Source organism: Gopherus flavomarginatus, chromosome 5 (assembly GCF_025201925.1).
Source record: "Gopherus flavomarginatus isolate rGopFla2 chromosome 5, rGopFla2.mat.asm, whole genome shotgun sequence".
NCBI classification, from domain to species: Eukaryota; Metazoa; Chordata; order Testudines; family Testudinidae; genus Gopherus; species Gopherus flavomarginatus.
Genome location: NC_066621.1, coordinates 147,039,152 through 147,053,643, shown reverse-complemented (window position 1 = coordinate 147,053,643; position 14,492 = coordinate 147,039,152).

Below are 14,492 nucleotides of genomic sequence, written 5' to 3'. Positions count from 1 at the left end.
CACACCTCATCAGGGCATGTGTGGGACAAACCTAGCCCAGTGTCACAGGAACAAAGGACACTGGCCTAAGCAACAACAAAGGATCTGTTGGACTCTCAAGTGAGTCACCCCCCTTCCTTTGGTCATTTTGGGACTGCGATGAGGTAATGCTCACCTGACCCTGAAGAGGGGGGGGGGTGGTGGCAAAGCCAGGGAAAAAAGGACATGATAAAAGGGAGAGACATTTGCCATGTGCTCTCTCTCTTCCACCTACATCTACAGACACCACACCAAGTGACTGAAGCGATGATCAAAGGAGAGAGCCTGGCTGAAGAGCAAGCAGCCAGCCTGTGGTGAGAAGTATCTATGTTTGTAAGGGCATTGAAAGTGTTAAGATCAGCTTAGAATGCATTTTGCTTTTATTTCATTTGACCATATCCAACTTGTGCTTTGACTTATAATTACTTAAAATCTATCTTTCATAGTTAATACATTTGTTTGTTTATTCTTCCTGAAGCAGTGCATTTGGTTTAAAGCATGTCAGAGACTTCCCTTGGGATAACAAGCCTGGAAAACATCAATTTCTTTGTTAAATTGATAAGCTCATATAAGCTTGCAGCGTCTAGTGGGCATTACTGGACACTGCAAGATGGAGGTTCCTAGGGTTGTATCTGGGACCAGAGATATTAGCTAGTGTCATTCGGTTGCACAATCCAAGGAGCAGCTTACATATCAGAGGCTGTGCATGAACAGCCCGGGAGTGGAGGTTCTCACAGCAGAGCAGGTAAGGCTGGCTCCCAGAGCAGACTAGCAGATAACTGATCCGGATAACACCAGAAGGGAACATCACAGTGGCGCAGTGATCACGGTGTATGTGCAGCTTGTTACTCCAAGTGGAGTTCACACTTTAAGCACTAAAGAGTCCTGTGGCACCTTATAGACTAACAGACGTTTTGGAGCATGAGCTTTCGTGGGTGAATACCCACTTCGTCAGACACATGTAATGGAAATTTCCAGAGGCAGGTATAAATATGCAGGCAAGAATCAGGCTAGAGATAATGAGGTTAGTTCAATCAGAGAGGTTGAGGCCCTCTTCTAGGAGTTGAAGTGTGAACATCAAGGGAGGAGAAACTGCTTTTGTAGTTGGCTAGTCACTCACAGTCTTTGTTTAATCCTGAGCTGATGGTGTCAAATTTGCAAATGAACTGAAGCTCAGTAGTTTCTCTATGAAGTCTGGTCCTGAAGTTTTTTTTGCTGTAGGATGGCTACCTTTCAATCTGCTATTGTGTGTCCAGGGAGGTTGAAGTGTTCTACAGGTTTTTGTATATTGCCATTCCTAATATCTGACTTGTCTATTTATCCTTTTACATAGGGACTGTCCAGTTTGGCCAAAGTACATAGCAGAGGGGCATTGCTGGCACATAGACTCATGGACTTTAAGGTCAGAAGGGATCATTATGATCATCTAGTCTGACCTCCTGCACAATGCAGGCCACAGAATCTCACCCACCCATTCCTGTAACAAACCCCTAACCTATGTCTGAGTTATTGAAGTCCTCAAATTGTGGTTTGAAGACCTCAAGCTGCAGAGAATCCTCCAGCAGGTGACCCGTGCCCCATACTGCAGAGGAAGGCGAAAAACCTCCAGGTCCTCTGCCAATCTGCCCTGGAGGAAAATTTCTTCCCAACTCCAAATATGGCGATCAGTTAAACCCTGAGCATGTGGGCAAGACTCACCAGCCAGTACCCAGGAAAGAATTCTCAGTGGTAACTCAGATCCCAACCCATCTAACATCCCATACAGACCACTGGGCATACTTACCTGCTTGATAATCAAAGATCAATTGCCAAATTAATTGCCAAAATTAGGCTATCCCATCATACCATCCCCTCCATAAACTTATCAAGCTTAGTCTTGAAGTCAGATATGTCTTTTGCCCCCACTACTCCCCTTTGAAGACTATTCCAGAACTTTACTCCTCTAATGGTTAGAAACCTTCGTCTAATTTCAAGTCTAAACTTCCTAGTGTCCAGTTTATATCCATTTGTTCTTGTCTCCACATTGGTACTAAGCTTAAATAATTCCTCTCCCTCCCTAATATTTATCCCTCTGATATATTTATAAAGAGCAATCATATTCCCCCTCAACCTTCTTTTGGTTAGGCTAAACAAGCCAAGCTCTTTCAGTCTCCTTTCATATGACAGGTTTTCCATTCCTCAGATCATCCTACTAGCGCTTCTCTGTACCTGTTCCAGTTTGAATTCATCCTTAAACATGAGAGACCAGAACTGCACACAGTATTCCAGATGAGGTCTCACCAGTGCCTTGTATAACGGTACTAACACCTCCTTGTCTTTGCTGGAAATACCTCGCCTGATGCATCCTAAAACCACATTAGCTTTTTTAAGAGCCATATGACATTGGTGGCTCATAGTCATCCTGTGATCAACCAATACTCTGAGGTCCTCCTTCTCCTCTGTTACTTCCAACTGATGTGTCCCCAATTTATAACTAAACTTCTTGTTGTTAATCCTAAATGCATGACCTTGCACTTTTCGCTATTACATTTCATCCTATTACTATTACTCCAGTTTACAAGGTCATCCAGATCTTCCTGTATGATATCCCAGTCCTTCTCTGTGTTAACAATACCTCCCAGCTTTGTGTCATCCGCAAACTTTATTAACGCATTCCTGCTTTTTGTGCCAAGGTCAGTAATAAAAAGATTAAATAAGATTGGTCCCAAAACTGATCCCTGAGGAACTCCACTAGTAACCTCCTTCCAGCCTGACAGTTCACCCTTCAGTATGACCCATTGTAGTCTCCCCTTTAACTAGTTCCTTATCCACCTTTCAATTTTCATATTGATCCTCATCTTCTCCAATTTAACTAATAATTTCCCAGGTGGAACCGTATCAAATGCCTTACTGAAATCAAGGTAAATTAGATCCACTGCATTTGCTCTGTCTAAAAAAATCTGTCACCTTCTCAAAGGAGGAGATCAGGTTGGTTTGGCACGATCTACCTTTTGTAAAACCATGTTGTATTTTGTCTCAATTACCATTGACCTCAATGTCCTTAACTACTTTCTCCTTCAAATTTTTTTTCCAAGACCTGACATACAACAGATGTCAAACTAACAGGCCTATAGTTACTCAGATCACTCTTTTTCCCTTTCTTAAAAATAGGAACTATGTTAGCAATTCTCCAGTCGTGTGGTACAACCCCTGAGTTTACTGATTCATTAAAAATTCTTGCTAATGGGCTTGCAATTTCATGTGCCAGTTCCTTTAATATTCTTGGATGAAGTTTATTTGGGCCCTCCGATTTTGTCCCATTACGCTGTTCAAGTTGGCTTCTACCTTGGACATGATAATATCTACCTCCATATCCTCATTCCCATTTGTCATCCTACCATTATTCCTAAGATCCTTATTTGCCTCATTAAAGACCGAGGCAAAGTATTTGTTTAGATATTGGGCCATGTTTAGATTATCCTTAACCTCCATTCCATCGTCAGTGTTTAGCAGTCCCACTTCTTCTTTAGCAGTCCCACATGATGGCGTATATATCATTGGTGGACGTGCAGGTGAATGAACTGATAATGTTGTAACTGGTCTGGTTAGGTCCTGTGATGGTGTCACTGGTGTAGATATGTAGGCAGAGTTGCCATTGAGGTTTGTTGCATGGATTGGTTCCTGAGTTAGAGTTACTATGGTGCAGTATGTGGTTGCTGGTGAGAATATGCTTAAGGTTGACGGGTTGTCTGTGGGCGAGGACTGGCCTATAATTCTTTACCCCTCAAGGTCTGTGAAAGTGAGGGATCATTGTCTAGGATAGGTTGTAGATCACTGATGATGCATTGGAGAGGTTTAAGCTGACCTAGAACAATGCTTCCTCAGCTCTTGTCCACTCACACCCCTTCTCTACCTGTGCTACATTGATGACATCTTCATCATCTGGACCCATGGGAAGGAGACTCTGGAAGAATTCCACCACAATTTCAACAGCTTCCACTCCACCATCAGCCTCAGCCTGGACCAATCTACATGGGAGGTCCACTTCCTAGACACCACGGTGCAAACAAGTGACGGTCACATTAACACTATCCTATACTGAAAACCCACCAATCACTATGCCTATGTTCATGCCTCCAGCTTCCATCCCAGACACACCATGCAATCCATCATCTACAGCCAAACGCTTGTACAACCGCATTTGCTCCAACACCTACAAGATCTTCACCAAGCATTCTCAAAACTATGATACCTGCACGAGGAAATAAGGAAACAAATTAGTAGAGCCAGACGTGTACCCAGAAGCCTCCTGCTGCAAGACAAGCCCAAGAAAGAAACCGACAGAACTCCACTGGCCATCACCTACAGTTCTCAGCTTAAACCTCTCCAACGCATCATCAGTGGTCTACAACCTATCCTGGACAATGATCCCTCGCTTTCACAGACCTTGAGGGGTAAAGAAGTGGTAAGATCTGAGGGAAGGTTGGATCTTGTTCAAGAGAATTTCCTAAGCATATGTAAAGCTGATGTAAGGCAAAGATTTAAAGACTGTAGATGATGAGATTTTTTTTTAGCTGATGCCTTCGAACAAATTCAGGCATCTGTTGAGGGCAGGCCACAGAAAGAGGAGTTTAAAACTGGTTGGAAGGGAGGATCTTATTTTACCCCTGGGAAGTGAGAAGAGGGTTGGGAACCTAAACATTCTCTTAGCCAAAAACATTCTTCTAACTCTCATCCTAAATCTCCTGTGAAAGCAGAAGAGACCAAAAGGTGCTATCAGTGTAATGCCACTGATCACCTGAGGAATAAATGCCCTGTGCTAGGAGGAAGCAGGCAACCAATAGTTCATATCCTCAACACAGAAATCCCCCAAGCTGTCTGCTGTCCTCAACACAGAAAACCCCCAAGCTATTGAAACCTATCATATTGATCTTGCGAGGTTAGCCTCTGCAGAACCAGATATGGAGCATGTTAAGGCTGTCCAAATTAATGGCAGGGAGTAGTTGGGGCAGAGGGATACAGGGGCCCAGATCTCTCTGGTTAAGCAGCGTGTGGTCCCAAAGGCCAGTATGCTACCTGGCCAAATGGCAGAGACTGTGGGGGTGGGCAAAAGCAGATCGCTTGTACCACTAGCTAAAATCCATGTGGTTTGGGAAGGTTTGGAAAGTGTTTTGATTGTGGGAGCAATGGAACACCTCCTAGTCGACCTGCTCCTTGGTAATGATTTTTTCTGTGTAGCTCAGGTTTAAAGTATTTGCCTGCAGCAGGAGGGATTTTTATGCTGGGACCCCCGAGGGAAAGGGTAAAGTCTCAGGAACTGCTGATCGGCAAATGCTTACTATCTTTCTGCAAGAAACAAAACTGACTGGTTAGAAGCATGTAGTATAATGGTTAAACACTCAGCAGCTGAAAAAGTGAAGAATATTCCAAAAATTCAAAAAAAATTCACCTCATTCAAAAAATTTGCATATATGACTGATGAATGCACCAGTGTAAAGGGGCATCAAGTAGTCTTGCTTATGTTATCTTGATGTCAGTGATAGGCCAATATATGCATTTCTAGATGTTCAGGTTATAGAAAACACATTGGCTGCATTTGTGACAACTCATATCTTAGAAGAGTTAAATGCTTGTAAATTATACCCGAACAGATGGCTGCTTGTGCATTTGATGGAGCTGAAAATTTCTCTGGAACACATGGTGAAGTATAAGCTGTGACCTGGGGTGGGGGCCTGAGTCAGCCCTCACTTAAAATGCCAAAATCAGGGCAGGCTGCAAAAGGGAGAGAAGACACTCTCTAAACCGATGGTTACCACTGATGTTAAACTCACTAACCATTCACAAACTGTGCTGCTGATTCCCCCCATTGGGTATCAAGAAGCTGAAAAAAAGAAATCACACACACCCCTTCATTGCATTCCAGTCTCTGGCTCTCAGTCAGCACATAGGTCCAGTACAGTGAGAAGTTATTTAAAAACTCTACTCACTACACAAAATGTTCTTTTGACCCGAAAGGGTCAGCCATGTTACCAGGTCAACCAGGGAGCTCGCAGGCCAGCTTAAAACATCTCACAGGCCAGATGTGGCCTGTGGGCCATAGTTCGCCCACCTCTGGTCTAGAGGCTTGGTGTTTTGCATCCCTTTCACATAGTTTGTCAGAAATGGCTTTTCTGATTGGTCTGGCAAACCACGCTCCTCCAGTTTTACCAATTGTAGCTGTCGGAAACTTTCCTTCTTTGTAAGCTTTTTTTACAAGAAGTGCACCAGTAGCCATCTTTTGTAACTTCAATAAATGGGAAAAGTTTGACCTGATAAACATCAGGAATTGCCTTTCGGTTAAGAAGACATTTTCTTCAGTAGGTACCTGTACTTGTGATTTGGGCTGTTCAGATGTAGATACACCACTCGAACCTTCAGATGACACGTTGGTATGTTCTTGGTCTCTTCTTCATCTTGGTTGGTTTGACCACAGAGGGGTGTAAAGGAATCCCATCTCTAAATTGTGTGTGTGTTTGTATGTGTATATATATCTTTCTATTTTAATAGTGATCAGTCTATCATGGGAATATTTATACTTAATGTGAAATTAAAAGGCATTTAAAAATTACGCTATCTTTGTATAATGTCAAACTTGTGTGTTTATACAACATATTTCCTGATTTTGATTCCTCGTCATTTCAAACTTCCTGTGCAACAGTCATGGGCTTGTTCCAAAGAAACAGACAATAAAGAATAATATTTGCCTAACTTATTTAACTGTCTATTCTGTTTCAGAATGATTTGTGCATAATTTGCCTGTTTTATTAAACTAAGCTTTGTATTATCTCAGTTAACTTCCTAAACCTGCCACTGTTGCCAATAGTGTCAAATCAGGCTGTTAGTATTATAAAACTATTAGCTTACTCTGCCGTGCTTTTTAAGTATGATAGTGGTGTAACTTAAATGCATTTTAAAGTGTCTTCTCTCTCCCAGTTCCTGTATAATGGCAAGTCTAGATAACATCCTCCACATCCTTGCTCCATCCAACCTCTAAAAATTACTGTTTTCCTCCACCCCATAAACACTCTCTTTATAGTTGGTTCTGGTGCTTTGGCTGGTGAAGAAGAGGTCTCCTTAAATGGTCTAATCTGCCACCCATGAATAAAATGTGGTTGAAAATGAGCATGAAACTGTTCAATGGGCTATTAACTGGTCCTGGAGGATCTGTTTGCCTCCAGGACAATAGAGAAGAGGAAAACATTTTGGTTTTCTCCTTGAATTATGCTCTGACATTTTCAAGTTGCATAAAATTGCCCAGTGTGAATTGCAACTGACTGCCTCAAAGGCAGTAGTTTAATCCATAGGAAACCTGCTACTTGTGCTATGCACAGATTGTCCACTAGGAGGAGCAAAACAGAACCAATACCGGCAGGATGAACTTGAGGAACTGTGGCTAAGTAGCATGCTTACACCAGAATTGCTTCTGCAGGACATCAGAAGATGTGGTTGGCCAGAAGTGGTCAGTGGCAGAACTGAGGGTAAGTGCTCCAGATGGTGCACTCTCTCAGAACGGGGTTTAAAGTCTGCAGCAAGCTGTAGTGGTGGGGTAAAAACTGAGAGTAACCCAACTGACTGACTGACTTTAAAAAGGGATGTGGGAGGGAGTTTGAGACACTACTTAGAATGCAAGCTGCTTTGGACAGGTACACCGCTACCTCGATATAGCGCCACCCAATATAACACAAATGTGGATATAACGCAGTAAAGCAGTGCTTCAGGGGGATCAAAGCAAGTTCAATATAACATGGTTTCACCTATAACACAGTAAGATTTTTTGGCTCCCAAGGACAGCGTTATATCAAGGTAGAGGTATATCATGTCTTTTTATTAGTCTGTAAAACACCATGCTTACCCAGGGTGCCATATAAATAATAATTCAGCCGGATAACTTTTGCGCCAAGTTTTAACCTGATACAGTTTGAAAAGTCCAAGCTACAGAATCTTGGACATCAGGATTTATGACTGGAAAATCCTCACTGTCTTGTTTCTAGAATAATTATAGTATCTGTGTAAATAAAAACCTGCTCACGTGCATGAGTGTTAATATCCGTGATCTGCTATGCATATATTATTAAACATCCCTTTGCTCCAGCCAGAGTTGGTTTTGGACAGTGTTAGATCAAGCTCCTGTACCTTTGCTGAGCAGAGCATGGCAGATTTTATGTCTCCACCTCAGCAGCTGCTCATACCTGTTTTTATTAGTAAGTGGGCCCTGTCCATGCTTGGCATTCTTCTTGCCTCCATTTTACTATTTCAGCATAGCTCCTCACATGTTAGTGGTTTGCATAGCAGTCGTGAGACGCCAGGCAGCTTTCTGCACCTGGTTTAAATTTAAAGTTCCTTTGCACATGATGTCACACTGATTGTCAGTACAGGAAAGGTCAAGACGGTTCGTTTTGGGAAGGTTTGCATTGTTGAGCCTTTACAGCGATGTCATTAATACCTTAACCATCTGACTTGTGTTTCAGTTTTCTCGAATGATGTAATCCAAGGCACTAGATTTATCAAATGAACGGGAATCTTGAGTGACAGCTAATCAAGCTGGTTTGTAGAACTACTTTTCTGGAGACCAGGGTGGAAATTATAGCACCACATGTCATGTAGCAAATCACAGCCCTAGCCAGAAGAGTAAACAAGTTGGGGAAGCTGGGTAGTTGCTAAAGATTGCTGGCTTTGTAGGAATGCAGTGAGAGGAAGCATGGTATTATAGCTCCATCAGCTTGAATAGAGAGTAGTGTTCTTAGGGACTGGTTCTCTATACTACCATATAGCTCCTGTTGATGTTAAGGGCATTTTCACACAAGTATGGAGAAGAGATTTGTGACACTGGTTATTAAGACATTAAACCACCAAAGGGCTGAAATAACAGAGCATGAAAAACTCGAGGCCCTATTCTCGTCTCTTAATGTTGCACTCTTTTTATTTCGCAAGTGAGTCTTTGGGTGGATGTTGAACATAGTATTTTTCAAGCTGGGTTTGTGGAACGTGTGGCTGTGGATCCGTCTCTAGGCAGGATTTAGGTAGCTTGTGTTTTATGGCTGCTTCCAATTATGGCCCAGGGGATAGGGTTATGTGGTTTTTGTCTTGTAGCTGAGGATATAGATGTACAACCTCCATCCCTTTAAAAGGGGAAAGTGGCTGAATTCATGCCTGTTATTCTCTAAAACACATCCTTTTGTTTTCCACATACATAAAAGCTCACCCAGTCCTACTGACCAACATTTTTAAAAGCCTCACCTCCGTTTCACTGGTGCAAATTATGACTACAGTTTTCACCAGCATCTCTTTTCAACTCCCACAGAATTCACAGCTGCATCCTTTATTTGTACCTGTATTTGTAACTGCAAGCTTAAATATTAGTGTGTGGTGTAGATCAGAACATTTGCCATCCATATACTAATAATTGTATCCTCGAGTGTACAAAATATGGGCACAAAAGGCAAAGCAGGCTGAGGCCCTGCTGAAAATGATGCATTTAACATTAGCATGCATGTTCTGAATGTGCTTAGGCTAATTCCCGGAAACTGCACACACACACCATCTTTCCTCTTATGTGTAAATGTTTAATTGTCAATCATTGTGTGGTAACAGGATCCAAAGGCGAGTCGTTCCATGGTGAGCCATGGGGCTTTTCTTATAACTCTGGTCTGAGTGTTTGGTGCTTGGCTTTGTGACAGGAATGCACAGAACTCTCATTAATGCTAATGGGAAGAATGTAGCAAGGAGAAGATTCTTCCCAGCTCAGAGCCCTTCCACTAGTGAATCTGATCCTACTTCATTGCAAACAGTGGGAGTGTTGACATGGATTTTATAAGAGCAGAATCAGAACTTGGCAAAATTGGCCAGAATTAGTCCTCTCTAGAGCACATTGATTAAATACCCAGATAAATGGCTGATCAATTAACTAATTAGTCCCCCCAGAGCTTTGTGAGGCTGACAAGTATCCCTGTTTTACAGATGGAGAAACTGAAACCAACATTTTCGTATGTTTGGGGTGATTCAGTTTTTGAGATCCTGATCTGAGTCAATTAGGGCCTGCATTTCAGAGGTGCTGGGAATCGTGGGTATGCTACAGCTTTAGAAACCAGACCCACTATTGCTGACCTGACTATTCTTGAAAATTTGGTTGTAAGTGATTTGTTCAGGCAATGGGATCTGCCAAAGCAAGCATTAAAACTCAGGAGTTCCTGACTCTCAGCTCCCTCCATTCAGACCTCTGCCCAAACTTCAAAGTGCCCTTAGCACATACCTCATTTTCTTGATACTGTTTAGTGCTTTACTGGCTGGGAATCATTGTGTAAGTCTTTTCTGGAGACCTAGATACAAATAATAATGAAGGGTAGAGTGTACAGCTAAGGACTGCTGCATTGAATAAATAATTGTATGTCCATAAATTGTGTGGCACAGAAGTGGTTAACCTGATGTTGGCAATCACTGAGAAGAGAGTAACTGAACTGAGTAATTATCACGGAACTTAAAGCTGCAGAATATTATTGTGGCAAATCACATAGGGAGTGCCAAAGGGTTTGCGATGGCTCTGAATGAGAATGTTATGCGTTTGCTGTTGTGCTAGCTATGATAAGGTTGCAAGGACGGTCATACCTCTTGGCCACTGTCAGAGGCTAGATATGTGACTGGTCTCCTGTGATATGGTAATGTTGATGCTCTGCATAACACCACTGTGCTGTTTAACTCTGAGACAGTCATTAAAATGGCACTATTTTCTCTTGCACTTCCTGACATAGTTTTCATTGTTGTGTACAAGTTATTTCTTTTTAAACCATCTGCACCCCCAGCACATTCATCTGGTCTTCTTTAAGGAGGTTACTGTAGCAGACAGAGTTCCTATACTTGGATATCCGCTGCTGGTAGAAGACACTTGTGTCATATCTCTGAGCTAACCACTCCTTTTGATGGATAGCTATCAAACAAGAATGAGATGTCCCGCAGAAATACATGTCCAAAAGGCTGGATTTTTACAACCTTGAATATTCTGGAAATCAACATTTAATTTTCAGTCAAATAAATCCCCTCACTAAAGGCAGGGATTTTGCCAATCTTCATCTAAACGGATCCTTTTCTTTTGAATGTAATTATGTCAGACATTTCCCAGTGTGGTGTTATGGGGCGGAAGTTGTAGTTTTGACACTTTTTTCTCCTTTAGCAGAAATGTTTGAAATGGACTCTGCCTAATGGTGAGAAATAAAGTTCTTAAATTGTTGTCTTTAGCATAAAGTCTGCTGCTTTGTTAGCAATAAAGGAGTTCAGTATATATCAATATTTTGACCCTGACTAACAGCAAAGCCCATAAGCACATGCTTAAATGCATTCCTATTCAGGATGGCACTTAAGCATGTGTTTAAGTGCTCTGCTGAATGGGGCCTTTGAAAGGGCTTCTTTTTCCATGCTGAAGAATGCATTTGAGCCCTGCTTCAACTCTCATCAAAGCCCCTAGTTGTCTCTCCCTTGATTTCAGGGGGAGTTAGATCAAGCCTTTGGAAAGGTTTGTTTAGGGATCTTTAATGCAGGGCAGGGCACGAGAGCCAATTTTGAAATGGGCTAGAAAGTATTTAACTTTTGTCTTCCATGCAAATTCCTTGCCCCTCCTACAATCCCTTCAGCATGCTATTAAAAGAGCTCTTGGGCTTTTAAAATCCTTTTCTATTTCATAGTGGGAATATGCTAATTTTGCAAAACTAGAAATGTATAAAATTCAGAATCAAACCTATTAATTTTAACAAAATGGCAGACCTAGTTAATTTATTGAATTAAAAGTTTTTTCCCTTTTCTTGATCCTTGCACTTGGGGTGGTCCAATCCTACCAGGTGCTGAGTGCCCTCAGCTGTCATTGCAGACATCTGGGATTGAGTGTGTGCAACATTTTATGGGATGTATGGAACTTGTGCAGTTACTGTAGCTGCATGATTTGTACAAATGGTTTAGATATGAGTATTGGCTAGAACAAAATTTGATTTGGATTTGCAGAGTTCCAAATGATTGGTTAAATGACTACGCTGTCAAAATAAACCAGAGATTAGCAGTGTCATAAAAAGATAGTTAAGGATTAATGTCTCTTTTACCTGTAAAGGGTTAAGAAGCTCAGTAAACCTGGCTGACACCTGACCAGAGGACCAATAGGGGGACAAGATACTTTCAAATTTTGGCGGAGGGAAGTCTTTGTTTTTTTGTTCGTTGTTCGCTCTTGGGACTAAGAGGGACCAGACGTACATCCAGGCTATCCAAATCTTCTGAATCAGTCTTTCATGTTTCAAAATTGTAAGTAACAGCCAGGCAAGGCGGATTAGTCTTATGTTTATTTTCTCAACTTGTGAATGTTTCTTCTTGCTGGAAGGATTTTTACCTCAGTTTGCTGTAACTTTGAATCTAAGGCTGGGGGGGGTCCCTCTGGTCTATATGAATCTGAGTACCCTGTAAAGCATTTTCCATCCTGATTTTACAGAGAATTTTTACCTTTTCTTTCTTTAATTAAAAGCTTTCTTTTTAAGAATCTGATTGATTTTCCTTGTTCTAAGATCCAAGGGGATTGGGTCTGAACTCACCAGGGATTGGTGGGGGGAAAGGAGGGAGGGATGGTTAATTCCTCCTTGTTTTAAGATCCAAGGAGTTTAAATCTGTGTTCACCAGGGAATTGGTGAAGCCTCCCATGGTAACCCAGGGAGGGGAAAGTCTGGGGGCGGGAACAGGGAGTGCGCCAGACACTGAATTTCTGGCTGGTGGCAGCGTTATCAGATCTAAGCTAGTAATTAAGCTTAGAAGTATTCATGCAGGTCCCCACATTTGTACTCTAAAGTTCAAAGTGGGGAAAGAAACCTTGACAAGCAGTAATGGCAACAATGGAGCATGAAAAAAGTCTGGCGAAAAAAGCATGTAGGTAAAATTTTAAAAAGTGCCCCAAATTGTTGGTTTCCTAAATCCTGTTTTCAAAAGTGACTTAAACTTCTCAAAGGTATTTAAGCATCTAGCTCCCATTGATTTCAATGTGAGTTAGGTACCTAAATACCTTTTGAAGATCTGGGCCTTAGGCACTTGGAAGTTTGTCTCACTGTAAATAAGTGGGACATAAGCACCTAAATTTGTGTATTGCAAATGTTTAAATCTTTGTAACTAAGCCTTTGTCCTTTTGCCACCACCTGCTAGCCTCTATCACATGGGGTACTCTGTATCACAAGCTAGCACTGAAAGTACTACGATCATTTATCAGGCTCCCAAACTTTTAGCACCTGACAACTTCAGCTTGTGGGATACAATTAGTAGGATTTTTGCAGGTTTATTTTAAAGTTTGGCAATTGTCACTTGTTTAGAAATCAGGGGCGGCTCCAGACCCCAGCTCGCCAAGCACATGCTTGGGGCGGCAAGCCGTGGGGGGTGCTCTGCCAGTCACCGGGAGGGCGGCAGGCAGGGTGCCTTCGGCGGCATGCCTGCAGAAGGTCCGGTGGTCCCGCGGCTCCAGCGAAGCCGTGGGACCAGCAGACCCTCCGCAGGCACACCTGCGGGAGGTCCACCGGAGCTGCCGGACCGGTGAGCGGCAGAGCGCCCCCCGCGGCATGATGCTGTGCTTGGGGCAGCAAAATATCTAGAGCCGCCACTGTTAGAAATGCTAGTCAAGGCCCAGATCCTGAACTGCAGCCAAGTTGTGCTCAGCTACAGCTTGGGATGAAAGAGGTTTGAAGATGGCTTCACGCTTATGGCCTTCTATATGTCAGGCTGGTCCCTGGCATAAACTAGAACAATCTCAGGCAGCTGGTATAAAAATAGAGCAGGCCTATGGCTCCAGGCGGCCATTCCTGCAGCTTAAAATTTCCAGAACATAGGAATGCCCCAATCATGCCCTGCACTAGGGATTTGGGGAATAGTGTGGTGTAAGAGCTGCTATGTTGCCTCTGTGCAAACCAAGGATTTCCCCGGGCAGGGGGCCTGTAATGCTGGTTTTACAGCTGCTTTAAATATCGCCATATTGGGTCAGATGAATGGTCCATCTAGCCCACTATCCTATCTTCCGACTGTGGCCAATGCCAGATACTTCAGAGGCAGTGAACAGAACAGGGCAATTTCAAATGTTCCATCCCTTCGTCCAGTTCCAGCTTTTAGCATTTGTTGCATCCCTGACCATCCTGGCTAATAACTATTGATGGACCTGTCCTCCATGAACTTTTCTAATTTTTTTTTTAACGCAGTTACACTTTTTGCCAAAATGGAGCAGCCCAGGCACACTGAAGAATCTGGCCCTAGATTCATAGACTTGAGGACTGGAAGGGACCTCGAGAGGTCATCAAGTCCAGTCCCCTGCCTTCATGGCAGGACCAAATACTGTTTAGACCATCCCTGGTAGACATGTATCTAGCCTACTCTTAAATATCTCCAGAGATGGAGATTCCACGACCTCCTTAGGCAGTTTATTCCAGTATTTAACCACCCTGACAGTTAGGAACTTTTTC